The following is a 26429-nucleotide window of genomic DNA, read 5'->3' on the forward strand; positions in this document are numbered from 1 at the left end:
ATGTACCGTAGCACCCTAGACAGACCAAGTTACCAGTCCTGATAAAGAGCTTTGTGGAACAAGTGAGTTGTGAATGATTAGCAGACTGCAGCAGAAGGGCAGCAGTCAAGTATAATATTCTTTCTATATTTGGAAGAAAGAATATTATACGTGTACAAGCCTATTACCGTACCACTGATACCAGTCCTGAAAAGAACCTTTGTGGAACTAATAGTAACAGCAAGTCTTTAAAATTATCCTCACTGCCTGACACACTGCTTCCTGCCTGTCCCTATACAAATTGGCAAAAAAGAGTAGGCTGGAACGATTAGCTGGAACAGCTCTTTTGTGGACCTGATAGTAACAGCTAATGATGATGATGATGATGATGATGAAGAAAGACTAATCTGGCTGAGCTGTCCCTAAAATAGCAGCATACAGCGCTCTGTCCCTTTATCTAAACTGACAAAAGAAACTCAGGCTGCTGACCTAACACCTATACCAGTCCTGAAAAGAACTTTTGTGTACCAAATAGCTAGCGTTTTCTCTGTCCCTACTCCACACAGGATCCTTTCCCTACAGTGACAGAAGAAAGAATGTAAAATGGCCACCGGATCGGGTGTATTTATAGGTTAGGGGGAATGTCCAAGTGTCCATGAGCTGTCATGTCTCAATTGGTTGTCCTGTAACACATGATAAACGTGTCACGAAAGGTTAAAGTTCTTGTATACATTAAACACGTAAGTCCGCCGGGGCGAACGACGGAAAAAGGCGTTCGAACCCGCGGACGGCGAAAGTCGGAAATTCGCCGCGAAACGACCGCCGGGCGAACCGTTCGGCCATCACTAGTTGCCTCTGCTTATATTTGGGTCTTCCTATACTCGAGTATATACGGTACTTATTTAAAGACTGTCACGGAGCACAGATTATTGATTTTAGTTTTTTTTTAATCAAGTTTTTTTCGCAAGTTAAAAACGTTTTTGGGCTTTTATTTTGCACGTGGATTTTCCTTATTTTGAAGAATATAGTTTCTCACTTGTTCACTGGAGATTTTTGTAAAGCAGTCAATTTGGAAATTTAGCGCACTATTAATGTTTTTTTTTTAATTATGTTTATCTGCCATCAGAACACATTTGAATAGTTGCAGCTGTTTTTCATTTCATTATAACTAGTTATATTTGTATATTATATTTTAGTTTGTTCATATTAGAGTAATCACAATTTAAAACAACTTAAAAGCAGCTTGTCATGGTTATGCAATAGAGTTGGTCTGCTTACCTGTTTCCATGTGTTCATCTCTAGAGACCAGCCGACCCTCACCTGACTGCTTTTGTAATCCATCCTCTGGCATGACTCCACCCTAGCTCCTATCAGAGAACTCTATATTAACCTGTGCACTGCAGGCCAACCCTGCTGATCAACCTTTGTGTGTTAGCTTCCTGTTACCTGCCGTGTGCTCTTCTGTTGTTTTCCGTTACCGACTTTGGCGTGTCCTTGACTATCCCTGTTTGCCTGTGATCCTGACCTTTTGGCGTGTCCCTGAGTATTCCTGTCTGCTTGTGGCCCCGACCTTGGCTTTGTCCCTCACTATCCCTATCCTCCTGTTGCCTACTGTGGGTGTGAGCTGGGGGACCCTGGGGGTCGCGACCTGGAGCCAGTTGCAGCCAAGTCCATCCTCACCACTAGAGGCGCTGGTGAACACCTGCTGGCTCTTAGACTCCACGCCCCAGGGAATATTACGCTCTAACCCCAGTGGGATCTGTCCCCCGTCTGCAGCAGTCCGTCGTAGGGTCCACAACCTTGCGGTGCACTCCTGATCCCTACGGTGTGCATCTGTCACCTAGCCTCAAGGTGACCTGACACAGCTCAGTCACCCTCAATTTCATCTTCCCTCACTTAATAACCAAAGTAGATTATGGAGTGAATATTATAATGTTGGACATGCACGCTTGATGGATGCCCCTTTTTCAGACGATAGTTTTCTTTGACACACTCCCTCATCATTGTTAGCTATATATTTATGCCTTAATAAGCATATATGCTCTGTGCAAATCCACTGCAACAGAGCAGCTAAGTATATTATATATATATATATATATATATATATATATATATATATATATATATATATATATATATATATATATATATATATATAAATATATATAATATGTTTGTTATTTTTATTGGAAATAAAACAAGACTTTACAATCACTTTAAGTTGAAGTTTTTTGGCTAAGATAACCGGGTTTGGATGCCAAGGTTTATGGACATGATTTTTTATTTTATTTTAAAAGCAATGAAAATATTTTTTTATAGGGTGTACACTTTGCCCCAGTGGTTGGTTGTGGCACAGAGAGAACTGTTATAACATTTCCTCTGATGGAGAATACAGAACATGGAATGAGAGTCGGGAATTGTGTGAAGGGATGGGAGCCGATCTACTGGTCATAGAGGACCGGGAACAGCAGGTATGATATAACATGGTAATAGATGGGAGATGGATGGACACATACAGAGGAATTTTGCGTGGCTTACAAAGAAATAATATAATTGTATTATAAGTGTACAAATATATGCTTAAGAGTCCATTCACACAGGGGCAACACAACTTCCACCGAGACTTTGGGAGGCAACTTGGACACACCTTGAGTATGAATCACAGCTGTAGTGATATAATATATCGTAGTGGGTAGATGATTAGTAGTTATTATAAGTACTCATCCGCAGCCACCCAATTCTTCCAGAGAGATGCACTTTATTGCCTTCCAACACAGAACAAGTCTTGCAACAGATGACAAAATCCAACAGAGTACTATGACATGCCTCCTAGACCTGTGCCTTCATAATCACACACCCAGGCAAGACTGACCGCCATTTATATCCCCAGCACATTGAATGGCTGAGCAATTTGATTGGCGCTTTCCATTAAATGCTTTGATCTCCATGTGTTTTTCAGAGAGACAGAAGATGACCCCTAGCCGTGAACAGCTGTAGTCATAAACTGCCCTAATTCGCATTCTTGCATATTAACATCAACAAGTTTCCTTCAATATGCGCAATTAGATTAACAGATACCACCTTAACAACCTTTTGGTCAACAAGTCCCCTTTGATTTGTGTAATTGAGGTGGCTTGGACAAGTCACTCAATCAACTGAAATCTGGCCTGGTCAATCTTGTACTGTATGTGTCCATATAACACCATATATAAAATACATGACACATACACACACACACACACACACATACATATATATATATATATATATATATATATATATATATATATATATATATATATATGTGTGTATATGTATATATATTCTACATAAATCTCTAAAAATACAGATTTAGCAGCGCTGATCAATTGTTTATATGTCTAATTATTTTATGTGCAAAAAACTCATTCAGATTCAAGCAGTGTAATCTATATACTATATAAACATATGGGGAATCAATCTAATCGATCCAACTAGTCCAAAAAAATAAGTCTATAATAAATAAGAAAAATGTAGTCCATATATCACTCTACAAAAAATGATATTATCATAGAATCCACATATAAGAAAAAACCTTTTCTTTCTGGAAGAACCAGGGATACATGGAGAAAGCCACCAAGATATACCACCTCCACGTGTGCAGCAGAAATAACCGGGGGGGGGTTATGTGAAAGTGCTCCCACTTTGGTAATACTCTTACGGGGATCACCCAGTTGCACAGGCTTATCTGTACTTCAGCTTTGGTATAATTCCCCGCTGTTTTCTTCACCCATAGACTTAGATCGTCTCAGTATCTGTGCTTTCAGGGCTTCAGGAGCTTTATATAGGAATCAAATGTGGCATGTAGGCTCATGGGGGTGTCTGCTTTAACAAAGCCAGCCACTATCAGTGCACTTCAGTCAGGTACTGTGCAGATTCTGTGCCCCTCTATTTTGGCCACTTGCTTCCATAAAACTGAACTCTGTTGGATCTTTAATCTGTGCAGAATCTGTGCAGATCCCTGCTATGGTATGGAGACAGGTGGGGACCATCTTAGCCTCACTCATCTCCATACCCAGCAAGGTGAAGGACCCGATCGCATCTGCCGGTAACGATGGCTCCGGTAAGCGGCAGAGGGCACGGGTGAGCAGCAGGTAACGGTGATCTCGTGTCGAATCCGCTTCAGAGACCACCATTATCATAAACCGGACTGCCCCCTGAAGACGAGGATATCTGGGTTGTGGCAGCTAGCTCATTATGACTTTGCCTTGCAGGCGGTGTTTTTTTTTTTTTGTTTAAGTGGGTTTACTTCCTCTTTTTGCACATGTAATACACTATTTTGATACTCACTAAGTTCACATTTTATATACAGTGGTTTTTCAACCACATAGATTGTCCCTATATCACAGGGACACTGCACTTGTTTATTATTGTTTTTTTGAAATTTTAGTCTCTCGGTTGGAGGGACACAATACCCTATATTAATCTTTAGGGATTGCGCGGTTCTCTTTGTTTTCTTTTTACTTCCTCTTTAAGCTAAAGGAACTTTAATACAGAATTACAAATGGTAATACAAAAATCTGGGTAAAAAATTCTCACCTCCAGCACCTCAGCTAACCACTTAAGCCCCGGACCAATTTGCAGCCAAAGGACCAGGCCCCTTTTTGCGATTCGGCACTGCGTCAATTTAATTGAAAATTGCGCGGTCGTGCGACGTGGCTCAGAAACAAAATTGACGTCCTTTTTTCCCACAAATAGAGCTTTCTTTTGGTGGTATTTGATCACCCCTGCGGTTTTTATTTTTTGCGCTATAAACAAAAATAGAGTGACAATTTTGTAAAAAATTCTATATTTTTTACTTTTTGCTATAATAAATATCCCCAAAAAATATATAAAAAACATTTTTTTTCCTCAGTTTAGGCCGATACGTATTCTTCTACATATTTTTGGTTAAAAAAATCACAATTAACGATTAAAAGTTATAGCATTTACAAAATAGGGGATGGTGTTATAGCATTTTTATTAATATTTTTTTTTTACTAGTAATGGTGATGATCAGCGATTTTTATTGTGACTGCGATATTATGGCGGACACATCGGACATTTTTTACACATTTTTGGGACCATTGTCATTTATACAGCAATCAGTGCTATTTACATGCAGTGATTCCTGTGTAAATGACACTGGCAGTGAAGGAGTTAAAGCGGAGGTCCACCCTAAAATGGACCTCCGCTCTTAGGAATCCCCCCCCCTCCGGCGCCACAATCGGCACCTTTCAGGGGGGAGGGGGGTGCAGTTACCTGGATAATCCAGGTAACTGCACCCACTTCCGGGCTAGCTCTCTGCGGAACGGGGTGTACGTTACGCCCCGTTCCGCAAGCGCCCGCCCCCTTTGCGCAAGTGCCCCGCTGCCTGCTGGGAAACACACAGCTCCCAGAGGCAGCGGGGACCGTCCGGATTGCGCCGCGCTGCTCGCGCATGCGCAGTAGGGAACCGGGAAATGAAGCCGAAAGGCTCCATTTCCTGATTCCCATACCCAAGATGGCGGCGGGACCCGGCAGCCGAGCGAGCGATCGGCTTCGGGTGCCGACATCGCGGGCGCGCTGGACAGGTAAGTGTCACTATTTAAAAGTCAGCAGCTGCAGTATTTGTAGCTGCTGGCTTTAAAAAAAAAAAAAAAAACACGGTGGACTCCCGCTTTAACCACTAGGGGCCAGTGAAGGGGTTATGTATGACGTTATGTGTTTTTTTTTAATGTAGGGGGTGTGGCCTGGCATGTGACGTCACTGATTGTCTTTCCCTATAAAAGGGAACAAACGATCTGTGACAGCCACACTAGGAAGCATGGGGAGAGGTTTGTTTACACAGATCTCTCCTTATTCTTCAAGAGGGATTCCACCTACAAAAAAAATATTAAAAGCCAGCAGCTATAAATACTACAGCTGCTGACTTTTAATAAATGGACACTCACCTGTCCCGGGTTCCAGCGATGCCGGCAGCCGAGGCCGATCGATCGCTCGGGTCTCGGCTGCTGCCGCCACCATTCTAGGTGAGGAAATCAGGAAGTGAAGCGAATCGGCTTCACTTCCCGGTTCCCTACTGCGCATGCGCGAGTTGCGCAGCGCAATAGGAATTGTCCGCGCTGTCACTGAGACAATCAAAATGCAGCTGCACAGACCACCTCCAAACGCAATGTGAGTCGAATTTCCAGATACGCTGGAAACCAGATTCCATTACGTACTTAGGCACCCAAATTCCTCGCAAGTTACAAGACCTGTACACGAAAAATCATCTGCCCATCTTGCAGACATTGACGATGGATCTGGAGAGATGGAACAAACAAAATCTATCCTGGTTTGGCAGGATCGCGGTCCTTAAAATGAACGTCCTACCCCGCTTACTATATATCCTCCAAACTATACCCATACAAGTCCCCCAATCCTTTTTTGCAACATACAACGGCATTTGCTCCAGGTTTGTATGGGGTAACCGAAAACCTAGAATCTCCCTCAGAACTCTTTCTCGCCCAAAACATCTAGGAGGCCTAGGCTTCCCAGATATTCTTAATTATTACAGAGCAGTCCATCTGACCAGGATAGTGGATTGGAACATTCAAGACCCCTATAAAGAATGGGTTCCGCTGGAGGCTTCTTTCTCTTCTATACCACTTGCTTCACTACCCTGGATAAGATCTACCCACATCCCCACTTCCGCCACCCTACACCCCCTACTACACCCCACTCTGAAATGTTTTCAGCAAGTGTGCTCCCGCTCAAAAATCTCCTCGATCCCCGGGCCCCTAACTCCACTCAAATGCAACCCAGACTTCCCCCCCGGCAAGTCCCCCGACTTTTTATCAGCTCACTGGCCACAAGACAGATTGCAAGCTTACCATATGTACGAAAGGGGCAAACTTATCCCCGCCCCAACACTGGCCAACACTGTGGCTAGACCACCTATTCCCCCCTGGACTTACCTTTTAATTGCACATTATCTACAATCCTTGAACAGAAACTCCCTATGCTCCAGACCTCTCTCACCCTTTGAGACACTCTGCACCCAAACTACCCCCCAGAGACACGTAATAGCTCTCACTCACAATATGTTATGGGACGGGGAATTCCCCGGGTCCACCCTGGCATGCAAACGCTGGGAGGAAGACCTCTCCCAGCCAATATCCGACGAACAATGGAGCTCCATTTTCCAGATCATTCATAAAGGCTCTTCCAATGTTAGCACACAGGAGAATAATTATAAAATTCAATCGAGATGGTATCGCACCCCCTCAATTGTACACAAATTTGCCCCCAATGCCACCGACGTCTGCTGGAGATGTCTCCTGGAAAAAGGTACGCCATTGCATATTTGGTGGTCCTGTGCCCTCATTCAGGACTACTGGAGAGAAGTATGTAGAATCACCTCCCAAGTTACCACCTATACTATTGAACCATCGCCATCACAATGCCTTCTCCACCTTTCACCCTTATCTAGGCGAGTCTATCAGGGCTCTCTGGCGATGCATATGCTCAATGCGGCAAAACAGTGTATCCCTGTTCATTGGGGGTCCCCCAAAATCCCCTCCATCAAACAATGGTTCGTCAGAATCAACAAAACGGCCGAAATGGAGGAGCTGATTCATATCTCCAAAGACACTCTCTCGAAATATAGCACGAAATGGGCCTGTTGGAAACACTTCCAGACCACCACATCTTATTCTGAAGTTTTCAATTGATGGCTTTGATTTATAAACTTACCGCCTTTACCCTATGGGGCTTTTTTTCCTCTCCAATACTAAACTTACTATGTCATAACCGAGAGTAAGGTAAAAACCTATGTTACATGACGGCTGCTCTGCTTCAGGGGGGGGGTCACGGAGGGGGGAGACACCTCCCCCTCGACGTGATCCCCTCTTACCCTTACTTCCCTCCCCCCCCCCTTTTTTTTTTTTTTTTTTTTTTTTTTTTTTTTTTTTTCTTCCCCCTCTTCTTCTCTCTCTTCATTCCCCCCTTCCCATTCTCACCTTTTTTCCCCTGCCCTTCTCCCTCACCATTATATTATTTCATACAGTCCCCGAACAGGCACTCACACATCTCAGCCCCCGTGAACACCGCATACCACCAACAACACATAACCCTATCCATCCTAGGTTGATCCCCTCCTAGGTCTCCCTTGCCTTGTCCCCATACACACATTATCCCCTTATCCTCGTAGGGCTTGACCCACCGCTATATACTATGAGTACTTTGACTCTCAGGAAAACCCTGGGACATTCCCTTTCAAAGTAACATGTTCAGGACCATACCTATCAGTGTATATTCAGCTTATCCACCGGACGAGCTCCTATTTCGGGCTTTCTCCAACGTGGATCTGGTCCAGGGACTTTCAAAAAGTTTTGATATTTTGTACACCTTATTGCCCTGTAACTCAGCCGTGTATGTACTATAACTGTTGTTGGAAACTCCTGTTTGTCTGTACTTTTCAGCATTCTTTGAATAAAATATGTTTTAAAAAAAAAAAAAAAAAAAAAAAAAAAAAATGCAGCTGCAACACTCAGAGCCGCTCATAAACACATATCACAGTCATAGCCCATAGAGCTGTACGTTGGCTTTGTTTGATGAAATAGAAATGGCCAGGATGTCTGATCAATTTGTTGAAGTTACTGCCCAGGTTTCAGATTCACATGAGCAAATGTGTGGGTGTGACTCCATGAGAATATGAGGACATTGCTCCACATTGGGGACAGCTGGGAGCGATGCCAATGTGTGTGTCCGATGTCTGTGGTTGGACGGTGACAGATGATGTTCTCTTCTCCCAGGAGTTTATAAACAAATCCATCACCCAACACACATATGGAAAGTTCTGGATTGGTCTGTACAGAGATGGAGATGGATGGAGATGGGTGGACGGTCACCTCTATAATACCGGCCTGTAAGTGACTCTTCATCTACACTGAGAATATGAATGATGTTCATCCAGAAAACAATAAATACTCATAAATCCTCATTGTTATTTATTACCAGATTACAGATATCAGAGGAATATTCAGGAGACTGTGTATGGATGGAAGCAGATTCTGGATATAATAAGTATGACTGTCTATCCAACCACAACTGGATTTGTCAGAAGAGATCCCTGAAGATCTGACAGATTCCTCCCAACATACAGACACTCTGTACAGACCACAGATCACCCCCAATACAGAGTAATACGGGAAGATCACATCCAATATCCACATCATCACCATTCTAGATGTTATTAATCATTTTCTGCAATAGGAAATCCAGGTCTATGTAGAAACTGTCATATTTCTTGTTCAATGCTTTTATTAATTATTAGCCTCTTTCTGACCATATAATGTGCATCAGGAAGGAGTGTGAGCTTCTGTGTCCTCCTCACACCGCACATGTGTGACCACAGGCAGCAGAGCTTTCTGTGCTGAGAGCGTGCTCACTGCCCATCCCCATTTATTTACTTTTTTTTTTAATTTACGAATTGCAATCATAACGAATTTCCAAATTGCCAATCTTTTTAAAAATTTTTTGATCTTTTTTTGAATCTCAGAAATGTTGAATCACCGATTTTTTTTTTTTTTTTTTAATTTACAAATTTCAATCATAACGAATTTCCAAATTGATGATTTTTTTTAATTTTCGATCTTTTTTTAAATCTCCAAATATCTTTTTTTTTTTTTTTTGAATTTCTGAATTAAATTTTTTTTTTTAATCTCCAAATTTTTTTTTCATTTCATTTTTTTTATGAATTTTAGATTTTATTTTTTTAATTTACTAATTTACAAATTAAAATTATAACGAATTTCCAAATTGCCATATTTAAAAAAAAAAAATTCAATCTTATTTTTTGAATCTCCGAAATTTTTTCTTTTTTTTTTAATTTCTGAATTTAAATTTTTTTTTTAATCTCCAAATTTTTTTTTTCATTTCATTTTTTTTATGAATTTTAGATTTTATTTTTTTAATTTACTAATTCACAAATTGAAATTATAACGAATTTCCAAATTGGCATATTTAAAAAAAAAAAAATTCAATCTTATATTTTGAATCTCCGAAATGTTTTCTTTTTTTTTAAATTTCTGAATTTCCATTTTTTTTTTGAATCTCCAATTTTGTTTTTAAATTTAATTGCAATCATAATGAATTTCAAAATTGATGATTTTTTTTAAATTTTCTATCCGCCCATAGTAATATGAAGCCTGCAGATGGGATCTCCCATCCTGGGTGGGCGTCATATGACGTCCTCTCATTCCCGGCCGTCTAGGTGACGCCTCGGGAACTGGTGCGTGTGCCCAGCGGCCGCGATGTCCACCAGGCACTCGCGATTGCCCAGGAACACAGCAGGACCCAAACAAAAGTGATGTCCTTTTTTCCCCACAAATAGAGCTTTCTTTTGGTGGTATTTGATCACCTCTGAGGTTTTTATTTTTGGTGCTATAAACAAAAAAAAGACCATAGATTTTGAAAAAAACACAACATTTTGTACTTTTTGCTATAATAAATATCCCCATTTAAAAAAAAAAAAAAAAATTTCCTCAGTTTAGGGCGATATGTATTCTTCTACATATTTTTGGTAAAAAAAATCACAATAAACGTATATATTGATTGGTTTGCATAAAAGTTATAGCATCTACAAAATAGGGGATAGTTTTATGGCATTTTTATTATTATTTTTTTTTACTAGTAATGGTGATGATCCATCGCTCTCCTCTCCTCTGACAGGACATGGATCTGCGTGTTTACATACAGAGATCCACGTCCTGTCAGAGGAGCTGAGACGGATGGTGTGTTCCCTGTACAGAGGAACACCGATCGGTCTCCTCCCCTTGTGAGTCCCCTCCCCCCACAGTTAGAATCACTCCCAGGGAACATAATTAACCCCTGCATCGCCCCCTAGTGTTAGCCCCTTCCCTGCCAGTCACATTTACACAGTAATCAGTGCAATTTTATCGGCGTTAGCCGGTCGGGAAGTGGTTAATTTGTTCCTTTCCATTTGTTTAAATGCGGCATTCGTTATTTTGGATAATTGGTAACTTCGGATAAATTTGTATTCATTATCTTCACTAACAGCCACGTTAGAAAGGAAATTCCAATACTTATAATTTAATAGTTAAGTTATTATTAATTAGTTATTATTTCAGGTTTTCAAATTTTCAGGTTTTTGAATTTTCGAATTTTCGCTCTTTTTTTAAATTTACTTTTTGTTTTTTAAATTTTACGAATTGCAATCGTAATGAATTACCCCAAAAAAAAAAAACACGAATAAAACGGAAACTAAACAAATTTTGTGGCAGTGCACATGTCTAGTTTCTGCTCATGATCGGTACAAATCTTTATTTTTATTTTAGTTTTTTACTTCAACTCCACTGTATGTCTGTATTTGCTTAAACAGGTGTGGGTCACGTGTTCAGGGTTTTCGGAGTTGTTCAAGAGACCCTTGTGGTCTGGTCTGGTTCCAGGACCAGGGTAGCCCTGTGAGGGGTCCCGGTCTCGGGGTGTTCAACACCCCACAACATGTTCCTGTCAGTGGCCCCTGATAGACCTGCCTGGTCTGGGGTAGGGATCCGTCCGTTCCCGAGTCTCGGAACCTGCTGGTCCGGGGCGCAGTAACTGAGGGAGGATTCAAGGTGTCCGGATGTGCTCTCGGCTTGGAGGGACACCACAGCTCGTGGAAGTGACCGGGGGAGGACTCTCCGGAGGAGGGCCGGCAAGTGGCATCCTGAGAAGTGCCTGGTTAGTGTGTTGAGAAGGACATTGATGAATTCACACTTTTCCAGTACCTTTGAGGAGACGGGAAACGTTCCAGGTACGGTGGAAAAAGGTTCCTGTTCACCCTTAGTTGATTGTTCAAGTTTGAGTCAACGTGCTGACTGCCATGATCTCTGGCTAGAGATCTGTTCAGCCTTGAAGTGCCCAGCTGTGAGTGGCTATTCTCTGGGTGGAAATAGAGACTTTGCTAGACCTGCAGTTCAAAGTGCCTGAGTTCTTCACCCCGTGCCCTCTGTTCCCTGTGTTAATTGCGAGTTCTACTACAAAATAAAACCTTTTTGAAAGGACTTCATCAGTGTCAGTGTACAAGTCGTTGGGTATCAACCTTGGGAACCCCTAGACGTGGAAGAGCAGGCCAAGAGAAGGTAACCGGTAAGCCCATTAAGTCAAGGCCGCCCTGCAACGGGTTATGGCTGCTACAGACATGTGCATTCGTTTTCGTCCGAATTTCGGGGATTTTCGTGTTCGTTTTAACAAATGATAATACACACGCAGAACCCGAAATCCTAAAAATTCTAAAATAAAAAACAGTTGCAACAACAGTTCGATATAGATAGAAGATTCGACATGACAGTGACAATAGCGATCTCTGTCTATCAAACCTGCGGTCGTATGCTCCTAAACCTAACTCTATTATTCCAAGATTAATCGACATACAGAGAAAAGATTAGACATAGAGAGACACGAAGGTTCAACGAAGCAGCTAAAAACCTACAATATATTTAGCATAATGCGTGATCGGATTTCCAACACACAAAGTTTGAGAGCTGGATCTAAAATTTTCCTCCAACAAAATCCGATCATTTAAATTCCGATCATGTGTAGACAAATCCGACGCACAAAAGTGCCACGCATGCTCAGAATAAATTACGAGACAAAACCTATTGGCTACTGGTCTGTTTATAGTCCCGACTTACTTGTTTTACGTCACCTCGTTCAGAACGATCGGATTTTCCGACAACTTTGTGCGACCGTGTGTATGCAAGACAAGTTTCGGCCAAAGTCCATCTGAAAAAATCAGACGGATTTTGTCGTCGGAATGTCCGACCGCGTGTAACAATGGTAAAAATAAAAGAAGGAAGTGCTCAGATTGAACAATCACCTTGAAATTTGCTGTCAGTATATGAAGTTTGTGTTTGGGAAAGGATATGAGTATCGGTTAAATAATTTGTCAACCAGACGTGTTGCAGAATCGGAGGAGATGACGTGTTATTTCTCATTGGCCTTGGAGTTATTGCTTTGACATTATTTTTTTGGTTGAATAATAATGATTTAATTTGTTATATTTTCTATATTTTTGGATGCATAGAATGCACTTTTTGGTTAAGTTCTATTGGCAGATATCATGTCTAATTTTATTTGTTTTCTTTTTTTAATGCACAATAAAAAAAATAGTGGAGAATAATACTTGGCTATGTGTTTTACTTCAAATGACAGTTTGGGAGTAGGCAGTTACATTTATAAAAATACAACATAAAATTAACCAGGGACACCAACATAGTTGTATCTTTGATTTTAAAAACTACGGGATAATGGTGTTGTGGTAACTTGCCCAAATAAAAAAAAAACCATAATAATATTATTCTTGATCTCACTAGAAAATAAAAGCCTTTGAAAATCTGTTTGCAATAATTCCATCAGTATCACCAGCAAAGCAGCTTCATTATTATCCTAATATAAGAAGAAGAGAATTGTGCGCTGCATTTCTATATTTCATAATATGCCACGTCACAAATGTTAATTCTCCATTACAAACACGAGTTTACAAGACCGACCGCTTCCGGCTCATCCTTGCTTCCGAGTAAGCGTGTTTGTACTTTGAACTTTTGTCCAACGGTCTTGTCCACACACCTTCGGAAAATCCGACAACAGACATTTGTTGGTGGAAAATTTTAACCTCCCTGGCGTTATTCCCAAGTCTGGCTCAGGGTAAGATTTCATTACCATAAGCGTTATTCCCGAGCCAGACTCTGGATTGCATTGCTGGATCCATAGAGGAGGTTACTTACCTTGTCCCCTGGATCCAGCAATGTCCCCAGGCTGTGATCAGCGAACCGCCGTGTCTCGCTCGATCTGTGACAGCGCAGAGCTCTGTTCCCTGCGAGCGTTGCGACGTACGGGGACGGAGATCGGCGCCAAATTCAAAAAGTAAAAAACACACTATAGATACAGTATACTGTACGCTTACAGAGTACCGTACTGTATCAAATAATTACACATCCCCTTTGTCCCTAGTGGTTTCTCCAGTGACCTGCATGCAGTTTTATATTATAAATACTGTTCTTTATGCAAGGAAACTGGAGATTGTCCATAGCAACCAAAACCGTCCCTTTACATCAAAAGTGGTTATAGACCAGAAAACAGCGATAATAAATTAGAATTACCTGGAGAATTGAGCGATAGATTTGTGGGGAGATCCGTCATCAAACACTAAAAGTAATGACAGTGTCAATTCTGCATATTCATATCCAACTCAGCATATTTCAGTGTTTTTGATTTGATTACATTATTGAATAATATTTATTATTATTATATTATTATTTGTTATAATTATTTATTGTTATTTATTTTATTTTATATATATATATATATATATATATATATATATATATATATATATATATATATATGTATATATATATATATATATATATTATCCACTTGACAACTCGGCACTTAAACACCCCTCGTGACCAGACCAATTTTCAGCTTTCGGTGCTCTCACATTTTAAATGACAATTACTCAGTCATGTAACACTGTAATTTTTGAATTTTGAATTTTTGATTTAGATTTTTTGATAGAGCTTTCTTTTGGTGGTATTTGATCACCTCTGGGTTTTTTATTTTTTGCGCTATAAATGAAAAAAGACCGAAAATTTTGAAAAAAAAACTAATTTTTCTTTGTCTCTGTGATAAAATTTGGAAAAGTATTATTTTTTTTTCATGAATTTTGGCCAAAATTTATACTGCTACATATCTTTGGTAAAAATAACCCAAATTAGTGGATATTATTTGGTCTTTGTGAAAGTTAGAGAGTCCACAAGCTGTGGTGCGAATCACACAAAATTGATCACATCTGATGTACTGGTGGCTGATCTAATTTCTTGCGACCCGAACAAGCCAGGAAAGTACAAATACCCCCCAAATTACCCCTTTTTTGAAAGTAGACATTCCAAGGTATTTAGTAAGAGGAATGGTGAGCTTTTTGGTGTTGTAATTTTTTCCCATAATTCTTTGCAAAATGAAGATTTTTATTTTATTTTTTTCACAAAATTGTCATTGTAATAGTTAATTTCTCTCACGTGGCATGTGTATACCACAGATGACACCCCAAAATAAATTCTGCTACTCCTTCTGAGTATTATGATACCACATGTGTGACACTTTTCCACAGCCTGGCCACTTAGAGAGACCCAACATGCAGGGAGCGCCATCAGGTGTTCTAGGCGCATAAATTACACATCTAACTTTTGAAGGCCCTGGAGCACCAGGACAGTGACAATGATGTGGCACTCATGACAAATGGCACTGATACATGGCACTGATGACACGTGACACTGATGACAGATGCCACTAATACGTGGCACTGATGACACGTGACACTGATGACAGATGGCACTAATATGTGGCACTGATGACAGATGGCACTAATACGTGGCACTGACAGATGGCACTAATACGTGGCACTGACAGATGGCACTAATACGTGGCACTGATTACAGATGGCATTAATACATGGCACTGATGGCAGATGCCACTAATACGTGGCACTGACACGTGACTGATGACAGATGGCACTGATATGTGGCATTGATGACACGTGACACTGACAGGTGGCACTGAAGACAGCCATCTTTTGGCTATAGAGCGGATACCTAGTGGTTATATTATAATTTAGGATTTCGTATTTCAAATTTTATCATAAATAGGATGTCTATTAGACTCTTGTTTGGATGGATTTAAGTGAATTATTTCTAAGAATTACAGACCTACAATATAATACGCCAAATTTACATGCAAAATAATGGTACCGCTTTCACCTAAAATCTGAAATAATCGTACCGCCAGGGAGGTTAAAACCTGCTAGCCAACATTTGTTGGTGGAAAATCCGACTAGTGTCCGATGGAGCGTACACACGGTCGGATTTTCCAACAACAGCCTGACATCACACATTTCCCATTGGAAAATCCGATCGTGTGTACGAGGCTTTAGAGTTTATAGGGTGATAAGGAAGATGTTGCAGCAAAAACTGGGTGTGGCAAATGTTAAGGGGCGTGGCTTAGGACACAGTAAAACAAGAACTTACTAATGTGTACAGTACAAAAGATGCTAAACAGACATAGAAAGTTCTGCAGTGTAAACAAGAACAGATATACATCAGTTACAGGACTTAAAAGTAGTACCTAGACATAGGTGCCATCAAAAAAAATTGTTTTGTTTCATTCCGTTTTGTATTACAAAAAAAATTGTATTTCGTAATTCGTGTCCGAAATTCAATTCAGATTTGTACTAAATACGAATTTTCGTTAGATTAGTAAACTTTTTTGTTAAAATAACGAGAATTCTTTTCAATGAATTTATCATAATGAGGGGCTCCCACCATCCCTGTGCTTTGCTGACTTCCTGGGGTTTTAACTTTTAGGTTCGTTAACTTAAACAATTGTGAATTTTTCGTGAATTTTCGTATTTCATACAGAATTCTTATGTATAAAAATTCTTATTTTCGATTTGTACGAAACTAATCACACATGTCTAGTAGTACCATGCAGTGTCCATGTAAACATAATACACCCAGTATAGTAGTATTGTGCAGAGTCCATACATAGAGAATAAGAACAAATATTGACAATTACATCCAGCATACAGAAGATATAACGCAGTACTCTGTCACAATGACATACAAAGATTAGATACAGAATTATATCCAGTTTGTGGTAACATACAGGGGAGTTCTCTGGATTTTAGGTGGACACACAGGCTGGTTCATATCAGTTCCTGCACCCCATAGGAGCTAATGATATAATATACTGTACATGCACGGTCACAAACACACATACATAGTCTGAAATACAGGATGTTATGATCTTCACACTTATCTTCATGGTTAGACTGGACTGGGCAGATCTCAGCCCGGGTGACCACACAGGAACAGGGGGGTGGCAGTGCAGTCACACCATGTACAGTATATTACATGTTACATGTCATACATATAGTCTTTTAGGTTGGACATCACTGTACAGCAGATCAGGACTTTCCTTGTATTATCAGACATGGAGAGAACAGGTAAGAGGCTCTTCTGTCTTATGATATCGTAGAAATGATTGATGGGATTTAGGATTCATTGCAGAACAGTGATCACTGGTATTAGTAGTCATCACTAAGAATCACCGGTGTCACATGACTCGGGGAATTCAGACTCCATGCTTCATTTTCCTGATTTAGGATAAGAAAAAGACGATGAAATGCGGTTATTATGGGCAACCGCCTTGTCTGTCCTTTGGTCCTGACCTTATAAATTAGACATTGAAAACGTGTTATGATGTCTTAACTGTAAATGAGCATCAAACACATATTCAGGCACCAAATAGCACAGTACATAGGACTATAGGAATATCAACTGGAGGGATTCCCACATTAACCTCCTGATATAGAAATGTCCAAACCACAAGATTCATCACAAATCAGTTCAATTCATCACAAGTTTTTTTAAAGATTCAGCAATTACAATGGCAGTGATTTCAGACATCCATGTCCTTTATCAGGTCAAATCTCTATTATCCTGCCATATTACACATGGTCACCCTCCAAACTCAACCTTCACCCTCCTAACTTTCTCTCCAATATGCTCTCCTACCTTTTCTCATGATCTTGCCAACACTGCTGCATAAAGAATATGTAAACCCAACATTTCATATTCCTGATGCCTGCTGTACCATGTACTTGTATGAGAAAGTCTCTTGTTCTCTTTGCATTGCTTCCTTTGTGTGAAATCTCTGGTGTTCCTGCCAGTCCCTCTGCTTTCCTATTAAAAACGGACTACATTGGGCATGAGAACACAGCGTGGTCAGTTCTCTATCTGTGCTGGGAACTCAGCCTGCTCTTCTCCAATGATCAGACCTGTGCTTACACCCCACCCTCCCACAACCATTAACTAGGAAGATCAATGTGCTGTTGTTTCTCCTCCTCCAGCTATCTGTTATCAGCTGCATAAGGAGCTTAGAGGAAAGGTAATCACTTATAAAACAGAGAAAAGGTATTTATAATGTTTGTTTACAACTATACATAAATGTTTTGCTTTTCATTTCTATATTAAGGCCTCATGCACACGAGACGCAGTTAAACGCGCGTTCAGATGCAGTTGGACAGTTTTTTCAACTGCACCTGAACTCATTCAATGTTATCCTATGTGTCCATGCACACAGTCTCATTTTTTTGCGTTTATATGCAGTTGCGTTTAATCACGTTTTTCCAGAAGCAAAAAAATGCGTTCAGAGACAAAAATTTCTGCGTTTCAGACGCAAAACGGGGCTAAACGCGGCTAAACGCGGCTGAACGCGGCAACCGCGTTTAGCCGCGTTTGCGTTTATATGCGTTTTTAAAGGTGACCTTTTTTTTTACATTAAAAATCTCAAAAATGATTGCAAATGATGAAAAACCATTAGAAAAATATTTTAAACAATTGCAATTGCAAGTGGACAATCCACAACTTGTGGCAAGTGACGTGGCAAGTGGACAATCCACAACTTGTGGCAAGTGACATGGCAGGTGGCAAGTGATGTGGCAAGTGGACAATCCACAACTTGTGGCAAGTGACGTGGCAGGTGAAGTGGCAAGTGACGTGGAAAGTGGACAATAGACAACTTGTGGCAGGTGACGTGGCAAGTGACCTGGCAGGTGACGCGGCAAGTGACTTGGCAGGTGACGTGGCAAGTGGAAAATCAACAACTTGTGGCAGGTGACTGGCATGTGACGTGGCAAGTGGACAATCCATAACTTGTGGCAGGTGACGTGGCAAGTGACGTGGCAAGTGGACAATCCACTTGTGGCAGGTGACGTGGCAGGGGACGTGGCAAGGGACGTGGCAAGTGGACGATCCACAACTTGTGGCAGGTGATGTGGCTGGTGACGTGGCAAGTGGACAATCCACATCTTGTGTCAGGTGACGTGGCAGGTGACGTGGAAAGTGGTGTGGCAAGTGGACAATCCACAACTTGTGGCAGGTGATGTGGCTGGTGACGTGGTAAGTGGACAATCCACAACTTGTGGCAGATGGCATGGCAGGTGACGTGGAAAGTGGACAATCCACATCTTGTGGCAAGTGACGTGGCAAGTGGACAATCCACAACTTGTGGCAGGTTATGTGGCAAGTGATGTGGCAGGTGATGTGACAAGTGGACAATCCACATCTTGTGGCAAGTGACGTGGCAGGTGATGTGGCAAGTGGACAATCCACAACTTGTGGCAGGTGACGTGGCAGGTGATGTGGCAAGTGACGTGGCAGCTGACGTGGCAAGTGGACAATCCAAAACTTGTGGCAGGTGACGTGGCAAGTGACGTGGCAGGTGACGTGGCAAGTGATGTGGCAAGTGGACAATCCACAGCTTGTGGCAAGTGACGTGGCAAGTGGACAATCCACAACTTGTGGCAGGTGATGTGGCAGGTGACGTGGCAAGTGAACAATCCACAACTTGTGGCAGGTGACGTGGCAAGTGACGTGACAGGTGAAGTGGCAAGTGACGCGGCAAGTAGACAATCCACAACTTGTGGCAGGTGATGTGGCAAGTGACGTGGCAGGTGATGTGGCAAGTCACGTGGCAAGTGGACAATCCACAACTTGTGGCAGGTGATGTGGCTGGTGACGTGTCAAGTGGACAATCCACAGCTTGTGGCAGGTGGCATGGCAGATGACGTGGAAAGTGGACAATCCACATCTCGTGGCAAGTGACGTGGCAGCTGACGTGGCAAGTGACATGGCAAGTGGACAATCCAAAACTTGTGGCAGGTGACGTGGCAAGTGACGTGGCAGGTGACGTGGCAAGTGACGTGGCAAGTGGACAATCCACAACTTGTGGCAGGTGACGTGGCAGGTGACGTGGCAAGTGAACAATCCACAACTTGTGGCAGGTGATGTGGCAAGTGACGTGGCAGGTGATGTGGCAAGTGACGCGGCAAGTAGACAATCCACAACTTGTGGCAGGTGATGTGGCTGGTGACGTGGCAAGTGGACAATCCACAGCTTGTGGCAGGTGGCATGGCAGATGACGTGGAAAGTGGACAATCCACATCTCGTGGCAGGTGATGTGGCAAGTGACGTGGCAAGTGGACAATCCACAATTTGTGGCAGGTGACGTGGCAGGTGATGTGGCAAGTGGACAATCCCCAACTTGTGGCAAGTGACGTGGCAAGTGGACAATCCACAACTTGTGGCAGGTGCCGTGGCAAGTGACACGGCAAATGCAAGTGTACAACTGCTCTCTATGCTGCTGCTGCTCACTCTGATCAAAATAGCAGAAATAGTTAAAAAAAATGCTTTGAGAGCTTGGGGAGGGTCTACATGATGTTATCTTTATAAACGCGTCTAAACGCAAACGCGTCTAAACGCGTCTAAACGCGTCTAAACGCGACATGCAAACGCGGCAAAACGCGCGTTTCTAAACGCGCGTTTCAGCTTTTTTTTGACAGAGGTTTCATCTGCGTCTCGTGTGCATGAGGCCTAAACTGGATGGTTGTTTTACAAGGTGAGGGTTCCCATGTGCTTTAACCCTGCTGCTGACAGACACTGTGTTTCTGCCCAGACAGGTTCAAGTAAAAATGATTCTTCCTCATTCTGCTTCCAAACAAAGGCAATGGTTCTCCATGTATTCATTTATTCTTCCCATGTCACACACACAAACCTCATATTTTATCCTTTCCATTCTTCACTCCAACATCTGCACCGGAGTACATATAGACATAGCACACTGTTCTTTAACACTCATTATACGATTTGCTCCTGCATCTGAGAGACATGGTAAATCAAACTCCTGTGGGGTGTGACTTCCAAATCTCTTTCGTAATATCCAGTAGGCTGTGGGACCATCTACCATACATTTCAATATAAGAAAAATGCCTCTGTAGACTGTGGGACCTTGTAGAGAGCGAACGTGAGACATGGAAGAAGACAATCCCAGTCCCACCCATCTTTCTCAGTTACCTTACACAACATACTTTTTAGTGTTATATTAAACCCTCCATCAACCCATCAGTTTGTGGGCGATTCAAGGAGGTTTCCTAAATATTTGATCTTCAGCCGTGTGCATAAAACCTTCACCACTTTCAATATTAAGGAAGTCCCTCCATCCATATTGATTTCTTTTGCTATTCCAGTACTGGTGAATATACAGTATGTAATAGCTCTTTGGTGATGGTCTTTTCCAGGGCATTCACATAGAATCACTTCTTGATAGCGGGTCGCATAATCTAAAATAAGAATATGCTGGTGGCCCCAGTGGAAGCCACCAATGGCCTGATCAAATTCATTGCAATCCTCTGAAAAGGTACCTCAATAATGGGCAGGACTTATCCATGCCCTCCCATCTAAAATATTCAAATATTTTCAAATGTTCAAATATTTCTCCATTTATTTTTGCTAAATGGTACAAAAGGTCTTTGATTACCACTATCCATGGAAACGTGTTGACCGCCCCAGGACTTGGGGAACCCCATTCATCTCCTTAACATTCATGGCTTTTTTACACCTGCTACTAGTCTCACCTACCAATATGTGCCCCTACTCTGCCCCCATTCTCAAGAATTCTTTCAAAAAGTTCCCAAGTATGACCTTGGCTGTCACACAGGCTGGACTTCAAACATGTCTTACTTTGTTCACCTCAGTTACTTTGTGGATTAATGGGACTATTGATTTACAAAAGAGGGATGCCATTGTTTATTAGACATGTGCAGAGTGAAATATTTCATTTCGGAATTTCGTTTTCGTCCGAAAAATAAATTTATTTTGTTACTCCCAAAATTAGTTTTTATTTATTTATTTTTTCGTTCAAAATTTGCATTCGTCCAAAATCCACATGAATTATGGTCGAATCTGTCTTTGAAGGCTTATGGTGTCTGTCGAATGTATAAAGAAGATTCGACGGAGCTTCTAAACTCTATATAGCCTATAGGCGGAGCATTTGACTCCGGAAATGTACGATTGCAGCGTTGTACAGTTTCGATGCTCCGTCGAATATTATTATAAACGTGTGTGTTTTTTGTTGCTTTGTCGAATCTCCATCATTCATGTTGAATGAATGGTCTAAGCCCTTGTACACACGGTCGGACATTCCGATGGAAAATGTCCGATCAGACCATGTTGTCAGATAATCCGACCATGTGTTTGCTTCATCTGACTTTTTCCATCGGAATGTCCGACCAACAAAGTTTGAGAGCTGGATATAAAATTTTCCGACAACATGATCCGGTCGGACTTTGTCCGATCGTTTGTAGAGAATTCCGATTGGACAAAGTGCCACACATGCTCAGATCAAATTCCTAGACCAAAGCTATTGGCTACTAGCCTGAACGTAGTCCTGTCGTAACGAAATAACGCCATCACATTCTGAACGATTGGATGCTCTGACAACTTTGTCCGACCGTGTGTATGCAACACCAGTTTCGGACAAAATCAGACGGATTTTGTTGTCAGAATGTCCGACCGTGTGTACAAGGGCTAAGTCTCACATGTCTGGTGTCAGATAGTGAGTGACTGATAATAACGAATATGGCGGCAACCCATTGTGAGAGCGACATGGAGGCATTGGAGGACGTTCTTGGGCCACCTACAAGTGTTTCTGTATATATATTATCCGCTTCCCACCGAGCGTATGCAGATGTGCGTACTCGGCTTCCGGGGGGTATACCGGGATGATGCCCGCACCTGCAGGCATCATCCGATATCCATTTTTTTCAGCGGGAGATTGGCTATCCAGCCATAACAACCGATGCGGCTAAAAGCGGCTCGGCTGTTATGCCGGAGGACGCCCCCCCCCTCCCGCCACTGTTACTGGTGCTCCCGCTCGATCAGGAGTACCGATTCCACGTCCGCTGCCTACGGCAGCTGGGGAGGAACTGGAACAAAGCCGTAATCGGCTCCGTTCCAGTCTCCTCATAGTAAACACGGAAGCGACGTCATGACGTCACTTCCCGTTTACTCGGCTGCCAATGGCGCCGGTTTAAAAAATATATACGGTATTCAGAATCACCGTTTTCGGTGATCTGAATACATTGAAGTGCAAAGGAGGGATTGGAGGTCTTTTAGACCCCCAATCCCTCCATAAAGAGTACCTGTCACCACCTATTACTGTCACAAGGGATGTTTACATTCCTTGTGACAGCAATAAAAGTGATCAATTTTTTTTTTTTTTTTTAAACAGTTTAGTCATTTTAAAATAAATAAAAAAATAAAAACAAATTTTTAAAGCGCCGGCCGTCCCCGCGAGCTCGCGAAGCAAAGAAAACGCATACGGAAGTCGCGCCCGCATATGTAAACGGTGTTCAAATCACACATGTGAGGTATCGCCGCGATAGTCAGAGCGAGAGCAATAATTCTAGCACTAGACCTCCTCTGTAACGCTAACTTGGTAACCGTAAAAAAAATGAAAGCGTCGCCTATTGAGGTTTTTAGGTACCGTGCTTTATCGTCAATCCACGAGTGCGTGCAATTATAAAGTGTGACATGTTTGGTATCTATTTACTCGGCGTAACATTATCTTTCACATTATGCAAAAAAAATTTGGCTAATTTTACTGTTTTTTTTTTTTTTTAATTCATGAAAGTGACCCTTTTCCCAAAAAGTTGTGTTTAAAACACCGCTGTGCAAATACCGTGTGACATAAAATATTGCAACAATCTCCGTTTTATTCTCTAGAGTCTCTGCTAAAAAAATATATATAATGTTTGAGGGTTCCAAGTAATTTTCTAGCAAAACATATGGATTTTAACTTGTAAACACCAAATGCCAAAAATAGGCTTAGGCCGCGTACACACGCGTGGACTGTTCGCCCAACTTTGTCCGTCAAACAGTTTCAGCAAACAGTCCGCTCAAAATTAGCATGGATGGACATGGCCACACACGACGAACGAACAGTTTGCTGAAACCGTGCGCGATGACGTGAACGGCACGTACGACGGGACGAAAAATACGACGTCCTATACACTGCATTATAACTTTCGGCGTGAAAATCCTTTCTGAGCATGCGCGCAACTTTGTTTGACGAACAAGCCTACACACGAGCGGACTGTTCGCTGAAACAAGGTTTCAGCGGACAGTTTTACGGAATTTCCGAAAAACCTTGTTCGTCAAACTGTCCGCTGAAACTGTCCGCTGAAAGCCCACACACGAGCGGACTGTCCGCCCAAACACTGTTCAGAGGACAAAGTTGGGCGAACAGTCCGCCCGTGTGTACGCGGCCTTAGTCATGAAAGGGTTATATACTCGTTCAAACAGAAACTGGTGGACTGGTGATAGCGATCACTGATCAGACAGGTAACAAGATTCTATAATAATAAATCCCCCCCACAACACAGGCAGCCTCTGAGGCTATCACAACAACACTAGCAGCAACACTAGTATCACTATAAGGTTCTCACAATAACACAATAGCAGCAGATTATTAGGAAAAAGCTAAGTTGAACTGTAGCTTGCTTCACTATTTTTCTGCTGCTGTGCTTATGCTTAATAATAATTTGGGTTCTCTGACAAATGACAATTCAAACGGACCAGCTAATATTGACTGTCTTCTGAAATGATTCAGTGTCTGTGTCTCTCTCTGCTATCAATCGTAAGTGAAAGTAGTGCCGCGTACACACGATCAAACAATATGGTGGAAAACTCAAGTCCGCCAAACAATCCCCCCGTGTGTAGCCTCCGGCATACTTTTTTGACCCGACAGTACGGTGGACTTAGAATTTTGGTTTGCACAAAAATTTGCACGCCGTACTCGCATTTCGGTGGACAATCCGGCCGTGTGTATGCAAGTCCGCCGTACTTTTGAAATGAGCAGACTTTTCCCGCCCGGAGAAAAGTCCGCTCATTTCGAGCGGGTCTCCAGGTAGGCGGGGCCCGCGAGGGACGCGTCGCTGGCCCCGCCGCCTGGTATGGACTTAAAGGGGAACCCCAACGTCGTTCCATGTTGATGAGGACAAGGGCCTCTTCCCGACAACCCTGGCCGTTGGTTGTCAGGTCTGCGGGTGGGGGGCTTATCGGAATCCGGGAGCCCCCTTTAATAAGGGGGCCCCGGATACCGGTCACCCACCCTATGTGAATGAGTATGGGGTACAATGTACCCCTACCCATTCACCTGTAAAAAAAAAAGTACAAAAAAAAACAACACACGAGATAAAATACTTTATTGCACAGCTCCGGGGGTCTTCCGTCTTCGGGGGTCTTCTCGCCGGACTCCTCCGCTATCTTCTTGTAGCTCTTTTGCTAGCGGAGGAGTCCGGCTTTCTTCCTCGCTGCCGGCCTCTTCTCCCGACTTTGGGGGTCTTGTCCCCCTCTTCGGTTCCGGTTCTTCGGTTGACGCGACGCTCTCTCCGGCTTATATAGGGACAAGGGGTGGTGTCACATGGCTTTATGTCACATGGGTTGGTCACATGGGTTGATGTCACATGGGGACTGTGACATCGTAAGGGGGCGGGGTCACCATGTGACACCAACCCATGTGACATAAAGCCATGTGACACCGCCCCTTGTCCCTATATAAGTGGCCGCGCAGCGCGTCCCTGGCATTGTGGCCGGAGAGAGCGTTGAGTCAACATCTCCAGGAGAAGAAGAAGAAGAAGAACGGAAGGCGGCAGCGGCGACAGAAGACCGAGCCACCGCCTGTAAAAGAGCTATAAGAAGGCGCGGTGGCCCGGCAGAAGAACCGAAGAGGGGGACAAGACCCCCGAAGTCGGGAGAAGAGGCCGGCGGCGAGGAAGAAAGCCGGACTCCTCCGCTAGCAAAAGAGCTACAAGAAGATAGCAGAGGAGTCCGGCGAGAAGACCCCCGAAGACGGAAGACCCCGGAGCTGTGCAATAAAGTATTTTATCTCGTGTGTTGTGTTTTTTTTTGTACTTTTATTTTACAGGTGAATGGGTAGGGGTACATTGTACCCCATACTCATTCACATAGGGTGGGGGACCGGTATCCGGGGGCCCCCTTATTAATTCCGATAAGCCCCCGGCCCGCAGACCCCGACAACCAACGGCCAGGGTTGTCGGGAAGAGGCCCTTGTCCTCATCAACATGGGGACAAGGTGCTTTGGGCACCCCCCCATGTTGAGGGCACGCGGCCTGGTACGGCTCAGGAGGGGGGGGCGCTCGCTCGCCCCCCTTTCCTGGCCGGCCGGGTAGCGTGCTCGGACAAGGGTCTGTTGTGGACTTGGGGCGGACCCCCACGCCGATTTTTTTCGGCTTTGGGGGTTCCCCTTTAAGTTCATACCAGGCGGCGGGGCCAGCGACGTCTCCTTCGCGGGCCCCGCCTACCTGGAGACGCGCTCGAAATGAGCGGACTTTCCTCCGCGTGTGTGGGCGAGTCCGTTCATTTCTAAAGTACGGCGGACTTAGTACGGCGGCCTTAGTACGCGTATTAGTCCGCTGAAAAAGTGCCGTGTGTGGGCAAGTAGCCCGTTCGAAAATTCCGACGGACAGTTTGGCGGACGTCCGCCAGACT

General features: G+C 42.9%; 1 long non-coding RNA gene across 1 annotated transcript; it reads left to right on the top strand.

Moving 5' to 3' along the window:
* Positions 1 to 2305: 2305 nt before the first annotated feature.
* LOC143930010 (uncharacterized) lies at positions 2306 to 9457 on the top strand. Its single transcript, XR_013262686.1, has 3 exons — positions 2306 to 2450; positions 8775 to 8887; positions 8980 to 9457. It is a non-coding gene; the product is annotated as an uncharacterized LOC143930010 (long non-coding RNA).
* Positions 9458 to 26429: the final 16972 nt, after the last annotated feature.

This window comes from Lithobates pipiens, unplaced genomic scaffold, assembly GCF_037356315.1.
Source record: "Lithobates pipiens isolate NorthernLeopardFrog02 unplaced genomic scaffold, aLitPip1_a1.2 Scaffold_25, whole genome shotgun sequence".
NCBI lineage: Eukaryota > Metazoa > Chordata > Amphibia > Anura > Ranidae > Lithobates > Lithobates pipiens.